The sequence below is a fragment of the Podarcis gaigeae genome, assembly GCF_964106915.1.
Source record: "Podarcis gaigeae genome assembly, chromosome: 4".
Classification (NCBI taxonomy): Eukaryota; Metazoa; Chordata; class Lepidosauria; order Squamata; family Lacertidae; genus Podarcis; species Podarcis gaigeae.
Window position 1 is genome coordinate 44,189,672 of NC_139677.1, and position 26,853 is coordinate 44,216,524.

Consider the following 26,853-nt stretch of genomic DNA (forward strand, 5'->3'; position numbering starts at 1 on the left):
CTCCTCTGCCAAACAATAAAAGCAAGACTCACTTTCTCACATATAAGCTATATTATGCCTTTATGTGACAGGGACTAATTGTGAGAGTCAGTCTATATAAAAATTACAGGCAAGTCTTCGTTGTCCATGCTCTCATGCCTTGGAACCACACTTTGAAACGAGAGTCTTGCCAGAATCGCTGGAACTGAACTGAATCATCAGTCCAATTACAAAGAGCTAAGATTCTTTAGAGAATCATTGGTTCCAAATTGCAATCATAACTCTGAACTAGATTACTGGGGAGAATTAAAAGGCATTTCCAGAATCATTATACCCAGCAAATATCAGCAGGAATACAAAGAGTCCCTTTCTAGTTCAGCACAATGCCCTTAGAACTGTTCCATGGTCATTACAGCCACCTTCAGCCTCCTATAGAGATGCGAGGATAGATTTTTTTTTAAAAAAAACCAACCCATGACTGTGGCTGGTGTATGTGTGTGTTTAAAGGATGCAGCCTGGGAAGAGACAGCACCAGTCTTGTCCGCTTATGCTGTGTTAAGGCCACCATAGGAAGTTTCCTGGGCATTTTAGTCCAGGGGTAGGCAACCTGAGGCCCAGGGGTTGGATGCGGCCCAATCGCCCTCTCAATCCAGCCCGCAGACGGTCCGGGAATCAGTGTGTTTTTACATGAGTAGAATGTGTCCTTTTATTTAAAATGCACCTCTGGGTTATTTGTGGGGCATAGGAATTCGTTCATCTTTTATTTCAAAATATAGTCCAGCCCACCACATGGTCTGAGGGACGGTGGACCGGCCCTCGGCTGAAAAAGGTTGCTGACTGCTGTTTTAGTCTGTAGATAAGCTCTTGTGAGGAATAGGAGCTCTCTCACAGTCATTGCAAGAGGGAGTCAATTTGCACACAAGTATCATAGTGAACAGAACATGGTGCCCTGGATTAGCCATTCTACACACACTGCAATATCATGCATATGATGGGTATATTTGAAGTTTCAGGCTAATAGTATTTCACCCCACTTTAGCACCGGATTGCTTTTGGAAACTGAAATAAGGTGCTCACCCTGCCAGAACCAATTTTCCCCTGTAGATCGTATGAATGTGAACATTACTGCTCCAAACTATTGCTCACTTAAATTGCCATTTTAAATCAAACTTTAGTATAAAAGCAGCACTCCCACTGAATTGATCTGCCCATAATACTTTTCTTCATGTAGCAAATGCTAAAACTTGCTCCAACTTATTCCCTCCAAGATTTTCCACCTGTGTTACCCGCTTTAAAGAGGCACAATAACACAGTATCATTGTCCAGCTTCGTGTGTGCGCGTGTGTTAAAGAGAAATATCCATTCAGTCCTAGCCAACTGAAATATATTGATCTGAGAAGGGTGGGTCAGATATTTTATGTTTGAAGCAGTCCTTTGATAAATACACTAGAGAAAAATTCCATATTCAAGGAGTTCATGATTCATTAATTACTGCAAGTAATGGGTTTAGAAATGCATTTAATTTCACTGATATATAATTTAAAAATAACCGAAAGAAGCAAATGCTGCTGCAGTACCTTGACTGGAAACTTTGCCAGAGTTTTCTAATATTAATTGGCTTGGTAAATGCTTTGCATTACAGCAAGCCAGAGCTCCTGGATAGCAAGTGCTAGATCAAAATTCAACATGACAACAGAAGGCTTTTCAAATTGCATTTATCCATTTTTTTATGAACAAATTTGGTTGTGCCAGTCCAAACACAGACATACATCGTCATATTGACATCTTATATTCACATATCAATTTTTAAGAAGTATTCAAGACTTCCCAAATATGGTAAACATTCATTATATGAAAATATTTATTTGAAAAGTCAACAGTTAAAGATAGCTGGATAGACAGACCTTACCCAACCTCATTCAAGCAGGCAGGGATAACCTCATATTGCAAGGAGGCATTAATCACCTCCCTGGCCCAGCCAACTCTCCCCTGCCTGCTGGTTTTTATCAGCCAAGGGGGACAAGTATCCAGAACACAAGTGGCCGACTTGACCTATCCAAGCACCTTGTCCACATCCACATATAATTTGTTCTTAGGCTTTCACCAGACCATTTCCTCAGAAAGTTCCAGAATCTCTTAGGGATACGAGAATGGCATACATGTTAGTCCATCTTTTTGTGATTGCTTTGGCTTAACTAACTAAAACATTTTAGTGAATATAAAAATGCATCAACTGATGCTGAATTTTTTTAACCTTGCCTTCAGCTTTCATTGAATTGATTGGCGGTGTGACTTTATACAATTTGGTCAATAAATTCTTATTTTTAAACTAGGCTGTTACCATTTCACAAAATAGGGGATATAAATTGCGCAGATTCGGTTTGCAGGTGTTGACTGCAAGATTTCGTCAACAATTCAAGGTGTCACGCTTCATCAACAATTCCAAGTTGTCATTGCCCCAAATCTGCAGACTCTTCTGAGCATGCCCAATTCTCAGTGTGGCCACAGTCTCTTCAAACACATTTCAGTGCAAAGACCTCCACAAGCAATTTAATGAATGAGTTCAAGTTTCAGTGATACACAGATTGAGTTCTAGGTTCAAGCAATTGAATCTCCCACTACTTAAGACATGGGGGGGGGCAGTGTGTATGCTCTCTTCCTATTCTTTTTCTAAAAAAAAAGAGAAACAAAACTTGCTGAATGATCATCGGGACGCTGTCACACAGCCCTTTGCTAGGCTGCGAGTACATTTGCTAGCTACCTGACAAATGGACTTCAAAGTTGCTTTACTTGTAGGCACATGGGAGTAAGTAGGTAATTACTCTCAAAATATAAAGTGATTCCTTGGATCCATTTATCATTCAGCTACCATCTTAATATACATCAGTTGCCTAGTTTGTAAATAAAACAGCACTTGACTTGGAGTGGTGCATGTGAGCCAAATGAATGCCATTTGATGTGTTTATTATTTTATGTTCTGTCTAATTTTAGGTTTATTTCTACGTATTCAGAGTTCAAGTGTTCTGCGTAGGCAGATATTCTGAATGCACTCTTAGGGACCTAGGCAAACTTATTTTTCATCTGATTAGAAAGCACCGTCTCCTATAACTTTTTGTTTAGCAAGATAGGAAGGACGTTATTCATGCAAATTCTGCTCAAGGATCTTAATTAATAAAAAGCTATTAGTTAGATCACAGCTTGGTAATTGTTTTAGCCCAGGAGTATAGACCATTAACATCATTTTTTAAAAGCTTTCTTAATAAGCAGCTATTCTTGTACTGCAATTGCTTTTAAATCTCCGGAGAGTGGGGTGTAATATTCAACTGTTCCAGTTCAAAGCTTTCAGCACTCAGAGGACATACATCCGTTTTCAAGTTGCTAATTTGCTATGGTAGTCCATACCCTATTCTTTTTCAACCGGAGAGACAAGCTCATTTACTATTTTCAGACTGATCATGGATTATGTGTGACTTACATACACAAATGTTCTAAATGCCACACAATGCCGTGGATTTGTAATTTGTACTTCAATGGGTTCTGTGCTGAATATGCCGCTACTGTCCCCTTCCAGGTTATTAAGTGGCATAGATGGAATGCCAGTGGTTGATTTGACAGCTAGAACTCCAGCTCAAGAGACTAGCTGTTGAACATGAAAAATTCATCGCAAAGCACCTTGTACAAAATCTCTCATTCATCTGGGCTTAAGCAAGCTAGCATGTCATCCATGATTTTTTACAGCTTGGGCTGGTCCTTTGAAGATGGTTAGAGATTACATTTATCAGCATCAGTAGCTGAATCTTTTGGTTTAACAAGTACATAAATAAACATGGCAGCTTTTTAAAGAGACACATTTGATACATATTCAGCTTGGGCTTGCGGAACAGGGGAAAGCGTGGTGAGGTTGGAAAGCATTTTGAAGATCTTCTGACCTAGTTCCAGCCAAGACAGGAGCCCATTTCAGGTGCTCAGTTGTCATGTAATTCCATTTGTTGGCATCAGCCCCACTGTTTAGATTCCCTTCTGGCTCTGCCCCCCCCCCCCATTATGGGGAAATAATCTGAAGGAGCCTTCTCTGTGCACATAGGCGGCACAGTCCCATGACCTGCATGAGAGTCCAGAGCCCAAAAACAGGATGTCCCAATTTAAACAGGGCAGTTGAGGGGCATGAACTTTTAGATGTAGCTCCATACGGGGCCCCACTACTGTAATATCCATGTACAGGATTATAGTGCATTGTGACTATAAGGCCTTGATCAGTGAATTCATTTATTACCCCATATAATTTATGAAAAGATATTTCTTCCTTTAATTACTTGTCAGAGCTTTCTACAATTCCTTAGACTGTTAATTCCATCTTACATGTTAGGCATAATTACTTTCTCCTCTGCACTATAACCTTTCCCTACACACACCCATCACAAATTTCTACCCCCCACCCGCCAGTAGTTTACAGTGGTACCTTGGGTTACAAACACCTCGGGTTACAGACTCTGCAAACCTGGAAGTAGTGCAGCGGCAGGCCCCATTAGCTAAAGTGGTACCTCAGGTTAAGAACGGTTTCAGGTTAAGAACAGACCTTTGGAACAAATTAAGTTCATAACCAGAGGGACCACTGTATTGCTAAATGCCATGGTCACACTTTGGTATTTCATCTGGGTGGTACAAAGATGAAGTGGTGTAGTTTATAGGCCATGAAATTTTGATGAGTCGTAGTTAATTCTGCATGAAGATCAAAAAGCCAGGGCAGTTAAAGTCCTTCTGAGAAACAGCTTCCCTGGTTAAATAATACCCTCGAGTTGAACTTTGAGGCTATTTTTAATTACATTAAGCTTATATTTTCTCCTGCCTCCTCCCTTTATTAATTTCTTTTCAATAATATATTCATATGCATATGTACTACCCAGACAGAAAAGTTGTGTTTTAATGATGATGAGCATAATCATCAATTATTTTATTCAAAGATCAGTTTCTGTCTCCTAGGATATCCTGTGATAACAAAACATCTTTGCCAGAAATCATTCATCAATTTTAGGCTTTCCATTTTGGGAACCTCTGGGCCGCCTGAGGTTGTTGGACTCCATTTCCCATCAACGCCAGCCACCCTCACCAATGATCAGGGTGATGGTAGTTGTAGCTTAACATCTGGAGGTCAAAAGGTTCCCCAGCCCAAATATGGTAAATACTAAACTGCCAACGGCAAGTACACTGGCTTTCTGCATTAAATGCAAAACAATGATACAAATTAAGATGTGCTTTCCAGTCCATCTGCTCCATCCAACCTACAGTAATTTGCAATCACTCTAAGTGCCAAATGGTGCTGTATCTTGGAAAACAACTCTCAAGCATAGTAATACCATGAAAAATTCAGTAGCTGAATACTACCCTTCACACCTCAAAATCTAAAACCTGAGGAAATCTTATTCCTCGGTGGCAATTTCATAGCTGTATTTCAGGGGGAAAAGTGTTATTCAAAAACACTTTTAAAATTGCATTGTTAAACAACAACCACAACCTGAAAGTAGACATTAAAGCTGGCTCACCAAAGAAGGAAGCACATAGTTTCACCACACAGTTATCTGGGTACATGACTGTGCAGAAAAACTTCGGTATGATAAACTTATCACAGAGCTAGTCACAGCTATTTTGCCATTTGGATGAAGAGCAACTACAATCAATGAAATGGCTACAGGAATCCTTATGCAAGTAGTTAATTGATACCAAACTTACCCCATGCAGTACATAATAACAAAGGTGAAATAAGTACCACTATTTGTGTCCACCCATCGTAAGACATGAGGGAAGGAGAACGTCAAAGGAATCCATTAAAAATGGACTCAAACCAATTTCCTTCCGTCTACCCATTTGACCCCTACCCTTGCTGTGAAAGCCATTCACCTTAATTCTCTACAATTTTTTTAACATGCAAACATACAAAAAAATAGATATAAATTGTTTTGTAATATATGTTATTTACATATTCATTGACGTATGCAGCTGGCTATTTGCTTTTCCTATTTCTGAAGTGTTGCTTGTTGCCAAAGGAATCCTATAAGCACTAAGAGTTCACTTCTTATATCTACTCAGAAGTAAATCCCATTGAATTCCTTGAGGTTTACTCCCAGGTAAGTGCAGTTAGGATTTTATCACTGCTCTTCAGTTAAAGTCTTAGCATCTTAAAGTGGGAAGAACCCACTTCAACTGCCCATTTTTCATCACCCAAAATCTTCATTTTAAAAGCAAAACTAAATTTAAAATGCCTTTCCTTTCCTCTCTGAAGTTTTCTTGACTGTCCCTCCCTGATGCCTCAGGAAATGAGCTAGAATGAGAAGTTTATACTGAACTGTGAAAGCAAAGTTGTGAGAGTTGCTGCAGTCCTAATGTCCTAAACCCTGGGGCCTACCTGGCAGCAAGTCAGTATGCCAAATCCAAGGGTCTGGAAACGCAGTCCAGGATCAATCCAAGTAGCCAAGTCTGAAGTCCAGCAGTTGGAATACAGTCCAGAGTCAAACCCAAAGCACAGCCCCATAGAGATCCAGCAGTATCCAAATCAAGACCCATCAACAAAGGCAGTTGAACAGACACAGCACCTCAGCTCTGCTTCTCTTTTGTAGTTTGCATGCTGATTGCAGCATCTGGGCTTGATGAGGCAGGTGACCCTCACCTGTTCCAAGCCTACTCCAGCTGAGGAATCACACTCATTCTCCCAGAGCTAGCAAGCCCCACCTGGCCAGATTGGGAGCTGGGCTGTGGACCCTCAGCCTCCTAGAGTACCCCTCCTGCTGCTCCCTATGCCTCAGAGCCTGCTGTGGAGACAGGGGCCCCTATGGCTCTGGTGATGGGTCATGCTGCTCCATGTCCTGTGCACTGTCCCCCATCCCTTCTTCATCCTGTCATCCTGTGAGTACTTCCTTCCCTCTCCCCTGCTCGCCCCGGTGTGTCCCAGTCCCGGCTACACCCCTTGTTGTGATCCTCTTCCTGTTGTCCTGCTAGTTCATGACACCCAGCTTTGCTTACCTGGAAGAAAGACTGTGTTCAAGCGAACTTATTTCTGAGTAGACATGAACAGGTAGACATCCAGCCATAGATAGTTTGGTAAGAGGGCATTAGCCACTTCATTAACTTTGTCTTTCAGGGTCTTTATTGTTTTTGCCTCAAAGGACTAACAGGGCTACCCCTCTGGAAAGTCCTTAACTTTGAAAGAGAACATGCAGGGAAGGTAATTGATTTGTAAATATCTGTGGATGGTTGAGATATAGGTGCCTATTTTGTGCTGTGTAAAAATACATTAAAAATACATGTATTTCTGCATCAATGGACACAAAATGAAACACAGCAGAATGGAAAATGTCACATGACAGTGGAAATGAATATCGTAATAGATTTGTGTGACTCCTCTCAATTCTCCTCAGACTCAGCCTACATGGCTAATAGTCATTTGACAGGGGTGGCATTAGATGTAGTCCAGCAAGTGGCAAGTAGGTTTAAAAAAGTGCTTAATGAAGTGATCCATAAGGACTAGGCCGGCTTTCTCCCTAGTGGGCATTTGTTTGATAACACAAGAAACATTATCGACATTCTGGAACTTCTACAAACAAATCTTAACACTAGAGCGGTGTTAATCTTTATTGATGCGGAGAAAGCCTTCGACAATATCTCTTGGATGTTTATGAAGAGAAACTTGGAAGGGATGGGAGTGGGGCGGGGGTTTGAAAATGGAATAGAAGCAATATATTCAGAACAAAAAGCCAAATTGATAGTAAACAATGTGGTGACAGAGGAGTTTAAAATTGAAAAAGGGACACGGCAGGGGTGCCCTCTATCCCCCTATTGTTTATTTCAGTTCTGGAGATACTATTGAACATGATTAGAAAGGACCGGTTGGTACAGGGAATTGAGGTCGGAGTGAAACAATATAAATTGAAAGCATTTGCAGATGACCTGGTATTAACACTACAGGAGCCAGTCTCTAGTACTAAAAGAGTGTTAGAATTAATTTCTGACTTTGGTCGGGTGGCGGGATTTAAGCTGAACAAGCAAAAAACTAAGGTTCTAGCAAAAAATTTGACAACTACAGAAACAGATGAGTTCCTGAAAGAAACAGAACTAAATGTGGTTAAAAAAGTAAAATACCTAGGGGTGTATCTGACCTCCAAAAATTTGAATTTGTTTAAGGATAACTACGAGAAATGTTGGTCAGAAATCAAAAGAGATTTGGAAACATGGTCAAGATTGAAACTTTCCTTGCTGGGCCGAATAGCAGCTATAAAGATGAATGTACTGCCGAAAATGTTATTTTTGTTTCAGGCCCTACAGATCGTGGACAAGGTGGAATGTTTTGGAAAGTGGCAGAAGGATATTTCCAAGTTTGTTTGGCAGGGCAAAAAGCCCCGAATAAAGTTTAAAATATTAACTGATGCGAAAGAAAGAGGGGGATTTGCCCTGCCAGACTTGAGGTTATATTATGAATCTGCAGCCTTCTGCTGGTTGAAAGACTGGATTTTACTGGAAAACACTGATGTCCTAGATCTGGAAGGGTTTGACAATGCTTTTGGGTGGCATGCGTATTTGTGGTATGACAAGGTTAAAGTGCACAATCTGTTTAAAAACCACATTGTCAGAAGAGCAATTTTGATGGTCTGGACAAAATATAAAGACTTATTGGAGAGTAAGACTCCGAGGTGGCTCTCACCGGTGGAGGCCAAGGCACGTAAGAGACTTAACATGGAAGCCAATTGGCCTAAATATGGGGAAATAATTGAAAAAATTGGAGACAATTGGAGGTTGCAGAGCTTGGAAAAGCTAAAAAACAAGGTGCGAGATTGGTTGCACTATGCACAAATTCAAGAGGTTTTTAAAGTGGACAAGAAGGTTGGATTCCAGGTGGAAAAATCGAAACTAGAGACAGAACTGTTAGAGCCAAAAAATAAACTACTTTCGAGAATGTATAACTTGCTGCTTAAATGGAATACTCAGGATGAGACAGTCAAATCCGCCATGATAAAGTGGGCGCAGGATTTGGGGCATAACATTATGTTTGAAGACTGGGAAAGGTTATGGAACACCGGAATGAAATTTACGGCATGTAGTGCCTTGAAGGAAAACATTATGAAAATGATATACCGGTGGTACATGACCCCAGTCAAGCTTGCTAAAATATATCACCTGTCTGATAATAAATGTTGGAAATGTAAAGAGGCGGAAGGGACATTCTTTCACCTCTGGTGGACCTGCCCGAAAGTGAAGGCCTTTTGGGAGATGATTCATAATGAACTAAAAAAGGTACTTAGATTTACCTTACCTAAGAAACCGGAGGCCTTCCTCCTGGGCATGGTGGACCAGAGAGTGCTTAAGAAAGATAGAACTTTTTTTATGTACGCCACTACAGCAGCAAGGATCCTGATTGCAAAGCATTGGAAGACACAAGATCTACCCACACTGGAGGAATGGCACACGCAGTTGATGGACTATATGGAACTGGCCGAAATGACTGGCAGAATCCGAGACTTGGGAGAAGAAACAATTGAGGAGGACTGGAAAAAATTTAAGGACTATTTGGAAAAAAACATTATAAGCTGTATGAATGTTAAAAAATGCACCTTTTAGGAAATTCTAGCTTCAGCAATGTTAAACTAAAGAAATGGAAATTAAGGTACAAGAAGTCAGAGGTAGAATAATGAAACAACTTTATTGTGTTTAAATGAAAATGTACATGATTTGGGTTATAACACATTTGAAATTGGGTAACATGATAAAATGAAGGATACAACAAGTATTGAAACAAGTTAACAAATTGCTGATGTTCTGTATTACAGAGAATGCAGGGTTGGGAGGATGCGGGGAAGTCCAGTAGACTTGGAAAAAAGAACATGAAAATTTGTAACCTTTCTATTTTATCCTTATAATCTGTTCTCTATTCTTTTTTCTGTATTTCATAAACTCAATAAAAAATATTATAAAAAAAATAGATGTAGTCCAGCAAGTGGAAGGCATAGGTTCCCCATCTCCATTTTGAACCTTCTCTACAACAAGCTTTGCCCCACCCCACCCCCCATGCTTAGGCCAAGTATTTTGCATTGTACAAAGCTGTGTAGCTGGCAGCTGCAACTCCAGCCATTGATTTCTTTCTGCAGTAACTTCTCATGATTGAGAACTTGATGGAAAAGTGACAATGTAAACATTTGTGGCAGGGGCCATTTAGCCAAAGGCACTTTGGAGAATCCCCCAGAAGGAACTAATGGTGCTAATAAAATTGTAATTGTTTCTAACCTTAGCAATGGCTCAGGTAAATCAACAGCACTTTGTATCCAATCATAAACAAAGTTCTTCTCCCTTTCCTTAAATTTGCTCTTGAGAAGCTCATGAAAGTGAGCAGAGCACAATCAAGAAGCCCCCAACGATCATGTGTTCTTCTGACAAATAAGGATTTGCCCTTTTTTAACCCCTGACCTTTCTTTATACTTTCTCTCTTCTAGCCACAGATAGGGACCAATGAAGCTTGAGATGAGAAGGTGACTGCAGTGAAAGAGAATGGTCCGAAGATCCCTGCGGTGAGTGGAATTAACAGCTGTGGAAATGTTTGACATTCTGGGCCTTCTGGCCTTGTGGCTACTTTGACAAAGCATGGGATGCTCAGGGAACAGGAATCTGTCCCTTTGGACACAATAGGACTCAGAACTGCTCAGAGTCTCCTATAAGGAGGAGAGGTATGGTTATGGTACCATTTGTGCATCTACGTAATGGCATCTCCAAAGTATTAAATAGCAACAGAAAAATAGTAGCAGAAAATACTGCTTCCTCATCCCTAGCTCAATACACCAGTACAAGAACACAGTGCAAAAATGATGGGCATTAGCCATCCGTTCGCCCTGCTAGCCATGCAGGAGCAAATCAGCATAGGACTCATTGCAGTGCACTTTCCCAGCAGTGCACTTTCCCAGCAAGGGTCAATACTGCACAAATGCACAGGCAGAGGTCCACCATTGTCCTACCCCACTACCTGCCACCGATGGAAAGGACTGATATCAAGATGAATGTAATACTGAAATATTGGAAATATTAATCACTCCGTTGATATGCAAGCTGCTTTATCTGATAGCTGCTTTGGGAGAGTTAAAATGTACGGACTGCTTTGAAAGACACGTCTTAGTGTATCTTGTTGTCATTGTTGCTGCTGTTTAAACATGCTGGTGGTCTCCTAACCACTACTAGAGGATGGAGAGATTTCAAAGTATTTTCACTAAAAGGCATAGAGCAAAATATTCTAAGAATACCTGCCATTACTCTGTGCTATGATGTCTGTTTGTTTTCTGGCATTTCGCCTAATCCACAGTGCGGAAAAGTTCCTTGCATTTGCCTATGTGTTCCAAGTCTTGAACATAGTGGCAGCAGCCAGATTATTTCTGTATAGACCCATGGAGCAGGAAATGCCAGATGAATATGGTTGGTGGTGAAGCCTGATGGACGTTTCTTCCTACAAAATGGATGAGGTGGGGCGCGGGAGGAAACCGAGGCTTACCTGCCCTAATAAATTTCCCTTCTGGCTCTCACTGTTGATCTCCATGTAGCAACTGCTCTGATGGTATTCCCTGCTGTGTGCTATATGCAGACATCAGGTACTGCATAGGCATTGCTCCAACATATACAGAAAAGAGGGGGAGAGTTAACTGATCTGCAGTGCACCAAAGCAAGTTGAATGTACAAACCAAAGCTGTTTTAGCCAACACTCTGTGCACAGACTTTAAGTTCCTAAATACTGAAAGTGGGCGAGTGAGAAGCAGTGGTTTTGATTTTGATTTTTAATTCAGCTAACCCGGATACACCTAGCCACGTAAGCTCTCTGTTTGTGGAAATTGGTACCCAGTTTTTTTCTTTACAGTTAAGCTTTTTACTTCAGTGGCAAGGCCCAGAGCGTTTTTTATCTTGCTGCAAGGAAAGCTTTGCCACAAAACCTACAGGGGGAAAGGGTTGCAGCAGAAAGCACAAAGGCAGCAGATAAGAAGGGGTGGCCCTGGCTTACAGATATGATGGAGTGGAAAGTGCTATGACGGCAGGGGAAGTATACTAAGGACTGGAAGTATGCACCAACCACAAGATTTGGTTTTGACTACAGGCTACTCCCCACTTTCACAGGGACAATGTTCCGGTCCCCTGTTGGCATAAACAAAATGCACTTAAGTGGGGAGCCCTCTGCAATAAATCTTCTCTCCAAACAGCTGTTTAGCAGGGTTGTGTGGCAGCAGTAAAAGCTCCCAAGCAAAGAACTAAAAGGGATTCACTTTACAGGCAAAATCATCCCCTCTGGTTATAAAGTGGAATGACCCATTATCATGGAGCTTCCCCTCTGCCATCTGCCCTCTCCATCCTGGCATCTTCCTTGAGTTTAGATATGTAAATTTCACTCTTGCGAAGTTGTTCCCTCTCCCCAAGCAAAGGGATTGAAGAGCCCTGCTAAAAACAATTTCTTCTGATTACAAGGTAGGGAGCTCCTCCTCCTGATCCCGGCCTTTTCCTTAAGCTAGGGAGCTAAGTTTCAATTTTGCAAAGCGGCTCCCTCTCCCCCTGCTCTTCCTCAACACCATGGCATTTTCCTTATACTATAAACTTAGAGACATAGTTTCACTTTTAGCAGACACTCATCTGCAGCATTTTTTAAATTGTCTGGATCACTGAGGCACCACTAAGTGCTTCAGCGATCGCTGCTTCGATTCATGCAGTTTTGTAACAATCTTGCTTCACCTTGGACAGGCCCCAAATTCCTCCAAGACACTCAACCTTGGATTCGGGATTTGTCCAAATCTGATGCACACCCCTGCTAAGAATCTACTCAGAGGCAAAACAGCTTTACAAGCTGTTATGACAGACAAACAGTGTCAGTGTTAGCATTACTGGGCACCTCTGTAGACCACATGTTACTAGAGGCCCTGAACTAGTCATCCTCCTTGCTGTCACGGCCTCTTACATTGTCTCCTCCAAGCAAGTGAGTTCTTATTGAAGAAGGAGCAACAACCTGCTCCCCTTCTTCTCCCCACTGAGCAGAGAGGGCATGTGAAAGGGCAGTGATGGCACCAGGAGGAAGAGGTGAGCACTGAGGATATAGTAAAAAGGACCATTAGGTCCAGTCATGACCGACTCTGGGGTTGCGGTGCTCATCTTGCTTTACTGGCTGATGGAGCCGGCATACAGCTTCCAGGTCATGTAGCCAGCATGACTAAGCCGCTTCTGGCGAACCAGAGCAGTGCACGGAAACAGCGTTTACCTTCCCGCTGGAGCAGTACCTATTTATCTACTTGCACTTTGACGTGCTTTCAAACTGCTAGGTTGGCAGGAGCAGGGACCGAGCAACGAGAGCTCACGCCATTGCGGGGATTCGAACTGCCGACCTTCTGATCGGCAAGTCCTAGGCTCTGTTATTTAACCCACAGTGCCACCCGTGTCCCTGAAGATATAGAGTGATATATATAAAAAGAAAAGTTTGAAAAGTTTAAAATTAACTAATCAAAGGGGAAATTGATTAAAAATTGGCTAAAACAAATTGGTTTGTAGCTAACAAAGATGATAGAACCAAGAATGTGTTGAAAGTTTTCTAATTTCAGAGCTTTCTGTTGGGAATCCCTCTCCCCTTCTTTGCATGATTCAACTAGGCCCCTGCTGGGAAATATCATTAAAGTTTCATTACCCACAGAGAGAAAACAGCACTACTCCCTGAATTGAGATCATTGGAAGAGTAGCAGGTATTTCTAAAATTGTTTTTGAAATTCCTGAGAGATGACTGTAAATAATTGTTCAGCTATCCAAAGGCTACACTGCAGCTGAAAAAGAAAAATGACAGCTATGTTTGGGGTTTTAAGACTCATCCTTCTTGGTGTAAAGGTCTTGGAAATATTTCCATGGGGCTTAAAGGTTGCTTAAGACTTTTGTTTGTTGCTGGATCTGTGTCTTGGTTTCCATATTTAATATTATTCCTTTTGCTTTTTGTAACTTTCAGTTCTCTCGAGGAAATCAAAGTTTAATGATATATCCTTGTGCTTCGAAGAAACTTACAGAGGCTTGATTGCAAGTTAAATATGCCAGCGAGTTTACAATTAAGTTATACTTTGTTGTTGCTGCTGGATTCCGTGAATCCGGTATCAAAGGAGCAAGTTCAGATCAGAGTCCGAGTGCCACCCAAAATGTGTCTAGACCAGGCTTCCCCAACCTGATCCCCTCCAGATGAGTTAGACCACAAGTCCTCTTATCTCTGACCATTGGCCATCCTGACTGGGACTGATGGGAGCTGGAGTCCAGCAACATCCAGAGTATATCAGGGTGGGGAAAGGCTGGTCTAGACCAAGGCTAGAGATTTGTAGGCTCTGACAAACAGCAGTGATGAAATTACATGGCATCTCACACCCTACAGTCTCGTGCATAAAATTACACAGGGTGTAGATATAGAGTTTTTCTTTCTTTCTCATAATGAAGCTGATTGGCAGAAGCGTCAGGACAGGCAAAAAGTAATTTGCACAGCGCACAATTAATGTATAGAATTTGCAACCACAAGATGTGGTGATCAAGATTAGTTTAGATAGCCTTATCCTCCATGATTCTGTCTAATTCCTCCTCCCCACTTTTTAAGCTATCAATGGCTCCTAATCACGATGGCTATATGCAGCCTCCATGGTCAGAAGGAATATAATAATAATAATTAATAATAATATTTTTTTATTTATACCCCACCCTCCCTGGGCTCAGGGCGGCTAACACCAAATATAAATTACAATAAAACATAATGGGGGGGACAGTTAATTAAAATACAGTTTAGAATACAGCTTAAAATGCAGCCTCATTTTAGTAGTAGCCCATAAATCAAGACCATAAAGGGAGGAAACATCAGATATTCACCCGAGCCAGTTATCCAAACTGGTCCTACAGGGGCCAGCAAAAAAGCCAAGGGAAAGTTTATATACCAAATCCCATATAAGGGGTCAGAGTGAGTCTAAGCCAAAGGCCAGGTGGAACAGCTCCATCTTGCAAGCCCTGCAGAAAGATGTCAAATCCCACAGGGCCCTGGTCTATTGTGACAGAGTGTTCCACCAAGTCAGGGCCTGTGCTGAAAAGGCCCTGACCCTAGTTGAGACCAATCTAACCTCCTTGAGGCTGGATTGTTATTATTTATGGTTATTTATGGACCTTAAGGTCCTCCATGGGGCATACCAGGAGAGGCGGTCCTGTAGGTACGAGGGTCCTAGGCCGCATAGGGCATATGCCTTTGAGCACCATTTGTTGGGAGAGCTCTATTGACTTCATGGCCTGCTTACAGCTTTTCCATTAGCCGCTGTGTTGAGCAGGATGCTGGAGTAGATACCTTTGGTTTGATACAGCAGGACTTTTCGTGTGGACAAAGGATACATGAAGCCAAGGGCAGAAGGTGACTGAATACAACACGGGTAGCAATAAGACGCATGGCAGCAGAATGGGATTAAACAGGCCAAGCCATGTCCCTAGACTGTCCTGCAATTGGCAGTACAACCAACGAGTGAGTTCCAGGAGCCAGCGCAACTGACAAAGGAGGAGGGACCCTCATTAGCCTATGTTGCCCATCCACCATGGCCACACCAAGCCACAAACACCACTTCCCCAGTGTTCATGTGAGTGGACCTTCTGTTCTGATTGCCCACCACAACAGGATGGTCCTGACTGACTACTGTCTACACACACAGTTGCAAACTAGACGTAGATGGGAAGGTTGTGAGTTCTCACCATAAATAACACTGTTAAGTAGTCCGTTCCAAATTTATTCCACTGCTAGCTATTAACCATATTAGAAGATGACTGCTTTTTGTTATGGTCAGTCAATCATTCACCATAAGACTGCTGAATATACATAGCAGGTATAAAGTCACTCTGGCCAGCGAGGAGAAATTTGGATTTAATTGTTTTAACTGTTTTATTACTTTATTATATTTTATGTTGTGAAATGCCATGAGAATTATTTTCCAGGGTAAAGCAAGGAAATAAGTCTTAAGTAATGGAGAGATAGTGTGGTGTAGGGGTTAGAGTATCAGACTACGACGTGGGAGACCAGGGTTCAAATCCCCACTTGACCATGAAGCTCAATGGGTGATCCTAGACCACTCACTGTCTCTCAGGCTAACCCTCACAGGGTTGTTGTGGGAATTAAATGAGGAGGGGAAGAACAATGTGTTCCACCTGGAGCTCCTGCAGAAAAATATGAGATATAAATGCAACAAATAATCAAACAGTGTTAGTATTATCTTGGAGTGAGAAGGTTGACCATGCAATGGAAGAAATCCAGATTTTCCATAGAGCTGATTTTTGGAATGGGCTATAACTGGGCAGAGCAGGAAATGTTATTCTTTAAAACCAGCAGGGCTTCTAAAGTGACATATCAACTTTCCCATACTTCCATTTTACTGTTATGTATTCTGATGGGTAGAGATTTGCAGACCTACATATTGTATACTCTGGAGTCCCATCGAAAGAGAACTTGTGTGCCCTGAAGCTGAACTTTAATTTGTAGCTCACCTAGATTTCCATAAAGTTTCTTCATGGCCCCAGAGCGTATTAAACTCATGGCTAGGAAATCTGGAAGTGACAATTGGTTTCTTAGAAATTGGAAAAAATAGAGTGATTTGAAATGTGGCACTAAAATAACTGGATTGGTTAGGGAGGTTCAAAATACGTGGACTTCAAAATAAATGACATTTAAAAGCAGCTATGCGTCAGACTTCTTTTCTTTCTTTATACCTGGAACCCTGGAATACATCCATATCATTCCATCCATTCTAGCTCTAAATCCATTCTGAAAAGATAACTAAGAGGGAGGGAATACAAGACTGTTCCTCTTTATGGGCTTTTAAATAATGGTCTTTAAGGTTTCACTTGATGCAGTTAAGAAGCCTTCTGAATTTACACATATTGCAGCCCGATAGAAACACAGAACCCCAGATGTGATCTTGTCCCTGCTGGCTGCCACATTCACTTCAATGGAGGAAGCAACTCTATAAGCAAGTGAAGAAGAATATAGTTTCTATCCCTGAATTGAATAGGATAAGCCTATAAGAGGAAGGGAGGTTCGTTGCATATTAGAGTTACTGTTAAATAATAAGACTAAGACTAAGACTAAGAATAAGAATAAGAATAAGAATAAAAATAAGAATAAGAATAAAAATAAGAATAAGAATAAGAATAAGAATAAGAATAAGAAGCTGGATCAGCACAAATATAGACAAATATAACTCCTTTGACCCACTTTGCTCATCCTTTTGAGCCTACTGGAGCACAAACTGTTTATTTTTGTGTAATGGATAACACCTGGCTGATTGCAGGTGTTTTATAAATATGATATAAATAAATAATATCAACTCTGCAATCTTAAGTACACTTGCTAGGAAGGAAGCAGTGTGATGCTCAAGGGCACTTACTTTCAAGAGAGGGTGCTATTAATGTATTCAGTTTTCCAAGTCTGGAGGAGGCAAAGTCAGACCACTGGGCCATCCAGCTCAATATTTTCCGTGCCAAGTGGTAGCAGCTCTCTAGAGTTGCAAGGAGAGTCTTTTCCAGCCTTACCTCAAGATGCTAAGACTGCACCTGGGACTTTTTGCATGCAGTGTGTATACTCCATCCCTGAGCTTTGTCTCTTCTTAGCCACCAGAAGAGAAGGTATTGTTTTACATCAACAAAGCCTTTAAAAAAACAACAACACCTGCCCAGTCTGTTAGATGTTTAACAGAGTGCAGCACTCTTATAGATTGAATCTGCAGCAAGCCCATTTGTGACGAGGTGGGACAGGAGCACTGATTGTATCAGAGTCAAAGCATGAGCTAAATGGGTAAGTGATGTTGATGTTTGTATTTAACAGCGAGCCACAAAAATGAGAGGAGGGAAGGTTGCATGGATGATATTGACTTGACAGCATTTTCAGAAAGAAATCCATCCTCACAAATGTATTGGTCTCCTGTAATAATATCCCACATGTCTGCAAGTCTGTCTGTTTTTCTGTCCACCTCCTGAACTGCTTTGCCGGCATAGGCGGGGAAAGTGCTGTCAGAAAACTGAGAGAGAGGTGAAGCTAATAGACTGAATTGGGAGACCTGTTGCAGCCGTTTGTTGAGTTTTACTTGGGCGGGAACCTCCACTCAATTTCCTTCCACCTAGGGGGTGCAGAGGGGATTCACATGGTTCTCCCTTGGCTTTTAGGGAGTTTTCAGGCCCTTTTTAAATAGAGGCAATCATTATACAAATGCCCACAATAATATCGAGCATATTTGCATGCCTGCACCAGAGTGCTTTCCTGATACAGTGAGTGCTGCTCTGGTGTCCTTATGTCATGCAAGTTGTTTGTTGTATGTATGATGGGCTGGTGCCACATCGTGGGATGTTACCCTGTCCCCGTGCTTTGATTGTCTCCTTCCTTGCATGGCTGATGTGGGGGCATCATTCACATGCTGCTCCCAGATTAGTTGGTGTATGCAACATTGCCATGGATGCTGGGAGAGCAGCTGTTTGTGTTGCTTTGCCCTCTCTGCTTTGATGTCCTGTGATCTTCATGTCCACTAGGAGTGCATAGGATACAAACTAAGCTCTGTTGATGTTATGCTGGTACAGTGGTACCTCGGGTTAAGTACTTAATTCATTCCAGAGGTCCGTTCTTAACCTGAAACTGTTCTTAACCTGAAGCACCACTTTAGCTAATGGGGCCTCCTGCTGCTGCTGCACGATTTCTGTTCTCATCCTGAAGCAAAGTTCTTAACCCGAGGTAATATTTCTGGGTTAGCAGAGTATGTAACCTGAAGCGTATGTACCACTGTATATGCTGGTCTAGCGGGGCTATTAGATTGCTCTCCTCTCAAGCATGGAGTACTTTCCTAAACATGAATAGATGTGCACTAGAGCTGGGAATTAAAGCCTTTGGCCTCTCCTGCTATTTTCCCCCAGCAAGAGATATTCAGAAGCATACTGCCTATCACTCTGGAGGTTCTATATACAATGGACCCTCGGGTTACGTTACCTTTGGGTAACGTAACTTTCAGGTTGCGAACACTGCATACTTCCAGGTTTCGCCATGCACACATGCACAGAAGCACTCTATCGCTCCATGCATGTGCGCAGAAGTGGCACCTCATGTTGCGGACCTTTGGGGGTACATGGCGCTGTGGGTTAAACCACAGAGCCTAGGACTTGCTGATCAGAAGGTCGGCGGTTCGAATCCCTGCGACGGGGTGAGCTCCAGTTGCTTGGTCCCTGCTCCTGCCAACCTAGCAGTTCGAAAGCACGTCAAAGTGCAAGTAGATAAATAGGTACTGCTCCAGTGGGAAGGTAAACAGTGTTTCCGTGTGCTGCTCTGGTTCGCCAGAAGTGGCTTAGTCATGCTGGCCACATGACCTGGAAGCTGTACGCCGGCTCCCTCGGCCAATAAAGCGAGATGAGCGCCGCAACCCCAGAGTCAGTCACGACTGGACCTAATGGTCAGGGGTCCCTTTACCTTTACCTTTAAGGACCCCTGGCACGAATTAAGTTCGTATCTGGAGGGTCCACTGTTCATTTCATGACTAGCCGCCATTGATAGGCTTATCTGAATTTGTCTAATTCCATTATAATGCTGCATTCTGTAGAAAATAGCTGTATTGTGTAGAGAATGGCTACTTAAGCATTGTTCCCCCAAAAGGAGCAAACTGGTCACTGAAAAGAGCATACAGATTTGTAGAAAAGTTGCATATAATAATGTATAAGCATAGATGCAAGATTAGAACTACAATACATTTCACCCTAGTGGGAAATACTTTGTGTGCTCTGTCTGTTGTCCTGGTTCTGATGGTTGATGGGCAGCCTTAAGGCTCCTGCTCTTCCTTCTTATGCATAGCTCTCTTTAAACCAGACTTGGACCAGTCAGCCTTTGAAATAAAGGACTGTCCTCTATGTATGGCCCATGGCCACCCTAATTCATTAGCTGCTACCAAATTCTTTAGTAGATGTCATGTTTTGCAATCTTTGGCCGCCATTTTCAGTTCCTGCCACCACTCCAGCAAAACCAGCATCCCACGGCTACCCAACCACCTCCTCCGTATGCCTTTTTGGGTGCTAGATTTGCGCACTGTGGTTGGTGATTAATATTTAAGGAGGTTGTTTGGCACCGGACATGCAGTCCATGCTTTGCAAGGACTTGGCAGAAAGGAGTGAGTAATCAGAGACGTGCCACCGACTCATCAAGAGAGATACCTCTGCTCAATACTAATCAAGCCCTGCTCTGTGCCAGTCCTCCTGCTCATCCCTTAGACGGAGAACAAAGCCTTTCCAAGGAGCTCTCCACCCCCTCTCCCAAATTGTAGCCCCGGGTGCCAAAATACCTTGTTATTTTCATCCATTTCAAATGAATGCCTGGAAAGCTGAAGTGAGAAGAAAATAGATCCTGCCTCCTGTTTTCCGTTTCCTATTATTCTCAGATGCATCAAAGCCAGAATACTGTACTGGGGTGGGGGTGGGGCTGCTGTTCATAGCAATAGGTGGCATTTGTGTATCTATGATACTGGAAAATTGCCTTGAGAAATGTGTTTCCATCTTGAGATTCTGCACACATCCCCATTAGCCTATTAAAGAAAGTAGTGCTAGCTCCATTATGCCATTCTTTTCCAACATGGCCAAATTCAGATTGCAACATTCAGTAAGTAGCAACAGGGCCCTAATCATATCTACAGAGAAGTTTTATTGAATTGAATGGGGCCTACTTCATGGTAAGTGTGGTTAGGATTGTAGCCAAAGCAGTGGTCCGAAGTGCATGTGCACCCCTCTCCTTATCCAGAAGTCGGCTTGACTTGTATGGGACTTACTCCCAAGTAAGTGTGAAGCTGCGGTCCTAGGCACTTGGCAGTAAAGCTGATTCCAAACATTTTTGCTTACTTCTGATTAAATAGGTTTAAGATTGGAATGCAAGCATGTACTTTCCGTCCTATAAGTTTTACCCATTCAAGAAAGAGCTTATTCACGCAAAATATTCTAAAACCATCATAACATGGCCAACAAATGTGTGATTGGTTGAGACAACTGCAGTCCCAGCCGAAAAGGTATTATGTTTCAACCATGCTGCAGAGCCATCAGGCTGGAGCATATCCTTGGGAATAGCTAAATATGATGGTCCAAACCTGATCTGAGCAACAAGAATCTACAGCAGTTGTTATCCGCAGAAGTTAGACATCTATAACTAGTCTCTAGTCATTGACACTTTCATGCAGGGATAGGCAAACTCGGCCCTCCAGATGCTTTGGGACTACAACTCCCATCATCCCTGACCACTGGTCCTGTTAGCTAGGGATGATGGGAGTTGTAGTCCCAAAACATCTGGAGGGCCGAGTTTGCCTATCCCTGCTTTCATGCATGAATGTTGGTTTGTTTGAAAGAAATTGGAGCACCCTTCAAATGTTGCTAACATGAAGGAGTCTCCATGCAACCATGAAGCAGTGAGACTTTGGTACTGTCCTCACCCACAAGGTCATGCAGCTCCTTCCAACCAGTCATGCATCAGGCATGGAAACCTGCATAGGTGAAGCCTATATATGTACACTAGAGCTATTCAAAAGAATTGGACAAATCCTAAATCAATAACTGTAGTGGGGCCACTTCAGCAAGATTTGGAGCTTGCTCCAAATGGAAACAAGAACCTTCCAAGTTCTTTGGTGTGCTTCAGAGTTTTGGATGTACATGCAAAAACTGAAACATTTCTCCCTAGGTTAACAACATAAGGAAAACAGCAGGATCGGGAGAGGGGGAAGAACTCTCTTTTGACGGGCAGGTCATGCTTTTAATCAGAGAGGTGATTTTACCAGAGTTCTCAAATCACAGTGCATTACTGAAGGGGTGTTGAAACAATCTATCAGATTGTTGTTGTCCATTCTGTACTCTTTGCTGATTCTGCTAGTGGTACTTGCTTGGAAAATCCTGGACATTCAAGTCCTTCTGTCTCTGTGCCATATACCTATACATCAAGTCAAATCAGATTTACTTTTATGTGATGTTTAGCACAACAGAAGCCTGAAGCTGTTTTTTCCCATTCATCATAACTCTTTAGCCCCTGCACCCATCGAAATGTGAAGGTTACTTTCCCAGGGGTACCTCTATAATATTTGGCATTTTCATAATAAAATATTTGCCCACAAAACCAAAGGAAAGGAAACAATTTATTTGTAGTTCTCCCCATCTACCTCCCAAAGAACTTTAAAGTTAGAAAACACACCAAAAAAAAACACCTTGGCCTATTTTTCTGTAATTTGACAGGTTTTTTACCTAGGGGTCATTGTGTAGTTTTCACACAAATTGCCCATAACCCAATAGCAAGATTGTGAATCCTTTTTGACCACTACTTAAGGGTGCCCATGTAGAAAAAATGCTTTAGCCACCTTTCTGAGAACTGGCAAGATAAATCTTCTCAGAATTCCCATGCTTGGAAATTTCATCCAATTCTTCCCTAAGGACCAACAAATTAGACAAGTTACTTTCTAAATAATTTTAAAGGTGTCCAGCACAAAAACTCCTCCATCTGTTTGTCTGAAACTTGGCATATTTCTTTCCCAAGGTCATTTCTCTTATATATGATGTTTCCATACAAATTGTACACAAAACAATAGAGAAGATTAAGTGAATCCTTTTGTAATCACCCCAAATGGTAGAGATTGTTCCTACAGGAAAACTACTGTACCTACCTTCTGATTTTTTTTCAGAATTTGTCCCTTCAGGAGGGGCTACCATGCCTGTAAATTTCATTGAATCCTGACAAAATATTTAAAAGCCATGTTCAAGGATGAGAATCATATTTTGAAAATGCCCAGTAGAAACTCCTGGACCCATTGGTCTGCAATTTGGCAGATTTTATCAACTCAGGAGGAACTAATCAACCTTCAAATTTCAGGGGGGAAGTTACAGATTTTCTCCTGCTCCCAATAAAAGTAAAAGTGGGAGGCACAAAGCTTTGTTTTTATGAATTGCAATTTATATTCAAACTCGTAGCAGAACTGGACAGCATCCAAAATACTTTGGACTGAACCTCGAACTTTTCTGGAAGACAAAACAACTCTTGCACACCCCTAATGCACACCCCTGTGTGTGTTGGCTTTCTTGGCAACTGTAAAACCCTGTGATCGAAGTTCCTGCTCCCAGGGAACTCTATGTGTGCAGAGGTCCATGTACACAGTTTTTCCCTTTGCAAATACCTCTGAGCATCAGGGGTGGTTTGAGGGGTGCTATATATGTCCTTGTGGGCGAGGCCAGAAGTGCAACCCTTCTGCTCCTTGATCATACTAATGGAATACCTTTCACATAAATGATGTGTGAAGGCCTCTGCTTTTATTTTATTTTTACGGAACCCAAGCCAATACTGTTAGAACTTCCACAGATGAAATACCACAGGCAAGGATTTTGTATCTCTTGACATCATCTCAAACGTAGCACTTTTCAAAGGAAGCACTATGTTCACCTATGTTATCAAGTGATGAGATGACCTCTGGAGGTAGAATAAATGCATATCTGGCGGGAATGTGGTCACAGTTCCTGCCCTGACCTATGTGTGTTCATTCTATACTTAAATGTCACCTGGAAAGGGATGCTCAATGAAGTACAGGGATGTTTAAATCAGTCGTAAATCTGTCCAAGAAATGGAGCTATGTTGGGTGGAGGGGGAGAAACAATATGATAAATCTAACCAAACTGTTAACAGCCAATCTCTTCCTTTTGTCTGTGTGGAAACGGGGCGGGGGGGGGTATGAATGGCTTTTCAGATCCGCCTTGAGCAAGGAGGATACTGTGACATCATGTTAACATTTTTTGAACTTTTTAGAAACAACGTACTGTTACTTAGAGTTGAGGGTTTTTTTTACGCAAATTGATGTGTGTGAGAGAGAGAGATGTGGAACTTTAGCATAGGAGTACAGGACACTTTATATTGTGACCTGCCATGCCAGTAATTTGCATAAGGAAAACAGGCACACATTTAATTAAGTGAGAGCTTTTTCCCCTATGGAAGTTTCTAGCATGCAGGGAATCACAACTGGGACCAGATTTGGAGCGGGGGGACAAAAGGTTAAAGCCCTCTGAACCCATCACTAATGTTCCAATTTGTATTCTCCCCATCCTCAACCACTGGCAATCTGGGTTAAGAAATCCCTGCACTTAAGGACACTGACAGAACTTTCATATTATCTAGATAGAGCCTTAAAGCTATTGTGCAAGAAAGTTGAATCTACTTTTCTCCTCCACCTTCCACCTAAGCTCTTTGCAAATATTAATGAAGTGGGGCCCCACAACAATCCTGCAAGGAAGGGAATTTATCATTAGGCTAGCATTATAGAAGGCGGGAAACCCAGCAGAGGTCAGTTAATTGGCTTGCCTCAGGCCATGCAGCAAAGCCATGGTAATATGTATTGCTGTTATATTTATTAATATCACATCTACTGTTTTTCCTGGGTCTTTTAGCATCAGGGATGGAAGCAAACTTACTTTATCAATCTAAAAAGATGGGGACATCCAGATGGCGGCTCCAAATGCTCCCAATTGTTCATTATCCATACAGGGCAGTCTCAGACAAATGGCTTGCCAGGTGGAGCAGTCAGTCTCCATGTAGTTACATTTTCAAATGGCTACAATGCCACTGATTGTATTTGTGATTTGACACTGAGTCATCAGTGCCCTACATAGCTCACTGGTCTTCTCCCTTGGCTAAGAATTTTGCCTCTCCCTCTGTCCGTAATATCCCTGCTCTTCATTTCTTCCAGACATCATCCTCAACATCTAACACCAGACATGTTCATAATTTTGTTTTGTTTTTAAAGTTGGCTCCCTTCCCACCCTGAGGAGGTTCAGCAGTGGTGGAGACGACAGCCATGCAGCAAGGGAGGAATATGACCTGTTTCCATCGCACAGGAGCCCTTTCCAGTTGTTCAAGGAAATAGAATATGCATGCATAGGCCAAATGGCAACAAGCTCTGCCCCATACCTAAGTGCAGTCATTTTAACATCTGAACCAAATGCACACAAGAAGTGCGGCCTGGCACCTAACTCTGTGCATGCGCGCGCACACACACACACACACTTCCTCCTCCTCACTGGAAAGGTCTAAGATGCTATGCAAAAAAAATAAAAAATTGAGGGAAATGCTCTTGCCTTCCTCATCATTCAAGCTACGTCCTGGAAATCTTTCGAAGGTACTTCAAGAGATAAAAGGTAAAGGGATCCCTAACCATTAGGTGCAGTCGTGGACGACTCGGGGGTTGTGGCGCTCATCTCGCTTTATTGGCCGAGGGAGCCGGCGTACAGCTTCTGGGTCATATGGCCAGCATGACTAAGCCGCTTCTGGCGAACCAGAGCAGCGCACAGAAATGCCATTTACCTTCCCGCCAGAGCGGTACCTATTTATCTACTTGCACTTTGACATGCTTTTGAACTGCTAGGTTGGCAGGAGCAGGGACCGAGCAATGGGAGCTCACCCCATCGCGGGGATTCAAACCGCCGATCATCTGATCAGCAATCCTAGGCTCTGTGGTTTAACCCGCAGCGCTACCCGCGTCCCTCACTTCAAGAAATAGGCACCTTTAAACACAATGGGAGGTGGAGGAAGGTGGTGGCAGTGAAACTATGCCTCTAATGCAAACTTCACTAGCTCATAATACACTAGGAGCACCACCCAAGCAGGATGGATAACCTGTCATCTCCCAAATGTTCTTTGACTCTCCACCTGCTCCAGCCAGCAGGGCCCAATGGTTAGAGATGATGGGATTTAGCCCAACAACTTCTAAAAGGTCACAGGCTGCCCATCCCTGCTCTATTTATTCATTGGAAAATTCATATCCTGCTATCCTTTTAAGCAATTTACTCCACAACACAACTTAAGTCTTCAATAAAATCAGTTACACCCAAGCCCCAGGGATACTCCCCAGATGTTGCTGGACTCCAGCTCCCATCTGCCCCAGCCAGCAGGACCAATGGCCAGGATAGATGGGACCTACAGTCCAGGAATATTTGGAAGGCACTACATTGGCTATCCTTGTTCTAAAGTATATAATAGCCAACCTTACTTTGGCCTGGATTACCAGCAGCCCTATTGTCCGCTCCTCCTGCCCTGAAGCAAATCCCTTGTATTTAGGAGACTGAAGGCAAGAAATAATCTGGAAGATCTGGCAGTGTTCCTGATTGACTACCACATGCAGTAAGAGTATTGGAGTGAACATTTGTTCCACAGACAGCAAAGTTTAGACTTGTGAGAACCATTACAAGTGTCCTCCTCCTTTATGTAGCCTATGCAGAGTTCTTTCAAACTCTAGGGCTGCTCATTCCCTTAGTCTCTGCTAGTGAGTCACAACAAATGCTGCTCAGAAACCGGAAGACACAGCTCAGGAGGAGGGTGGGTGGGTAGTGATATAATCTGTGAGCATGAAAGGGCACAGTCCATAACCATTTTATTTACAGTGAGGTGGCTCAGCTTAATAATTCTCATAGTGGCTGTCCTGCTTTTTGCAGGAACAGAAGTGAATTCCTTTGTATTGGAATGCTTGTCGCAATTAACCTTCTTCGCAGTTTAAGAGCATTTGTGGCAAAAGATACAGCAATCTTCGGCTGGAGAAATGAATGCTCACTTAACCCTGCTGCTTTTGCCTGTGTGCCAACAGCAAAAGAGAACTTTGGCATCCTGAGCATCTATCGGACAGCAGCTTTTCTGGCTCCTAAAGTGAAATTCTTGCTTACATACTTCACTGGATCGGGAGAGTACATTTGGCGGTAGGCAAAATCAAGCCCAAGGCCAAGTTCATGACTGTTAACTTCAACTCACATCAATCCCAATTTGTCCTAATCACTGCAGTATTTCTTGCTTCCTCCATGTGCTGTAGTAGAAATAATAAC

General features: G+C 42.4%; 1 long non-coding RNA gene across 2 annotated transcripts in view; it reads left to right on the forward strand.

The window, feature by feature from the left end:
- The window catches only part of LOC310842535, a 116,502-nt gene that overhangs the window by 31,742 nt on the left and 57,907 nt on the right, over positions 1–26,853 (forward strand). For both annotated transcript variants that reach the window (XR_014563161.1, XR_014563162.1), the window contains exon 2: positions 10,452–10,526. This is a non-coding gene — a long non-coding RNA (uncharacterized lncRNA). The remainder of the gene's footprint in view (positions 1–10,451; positions 10,527–26,853) is intronic.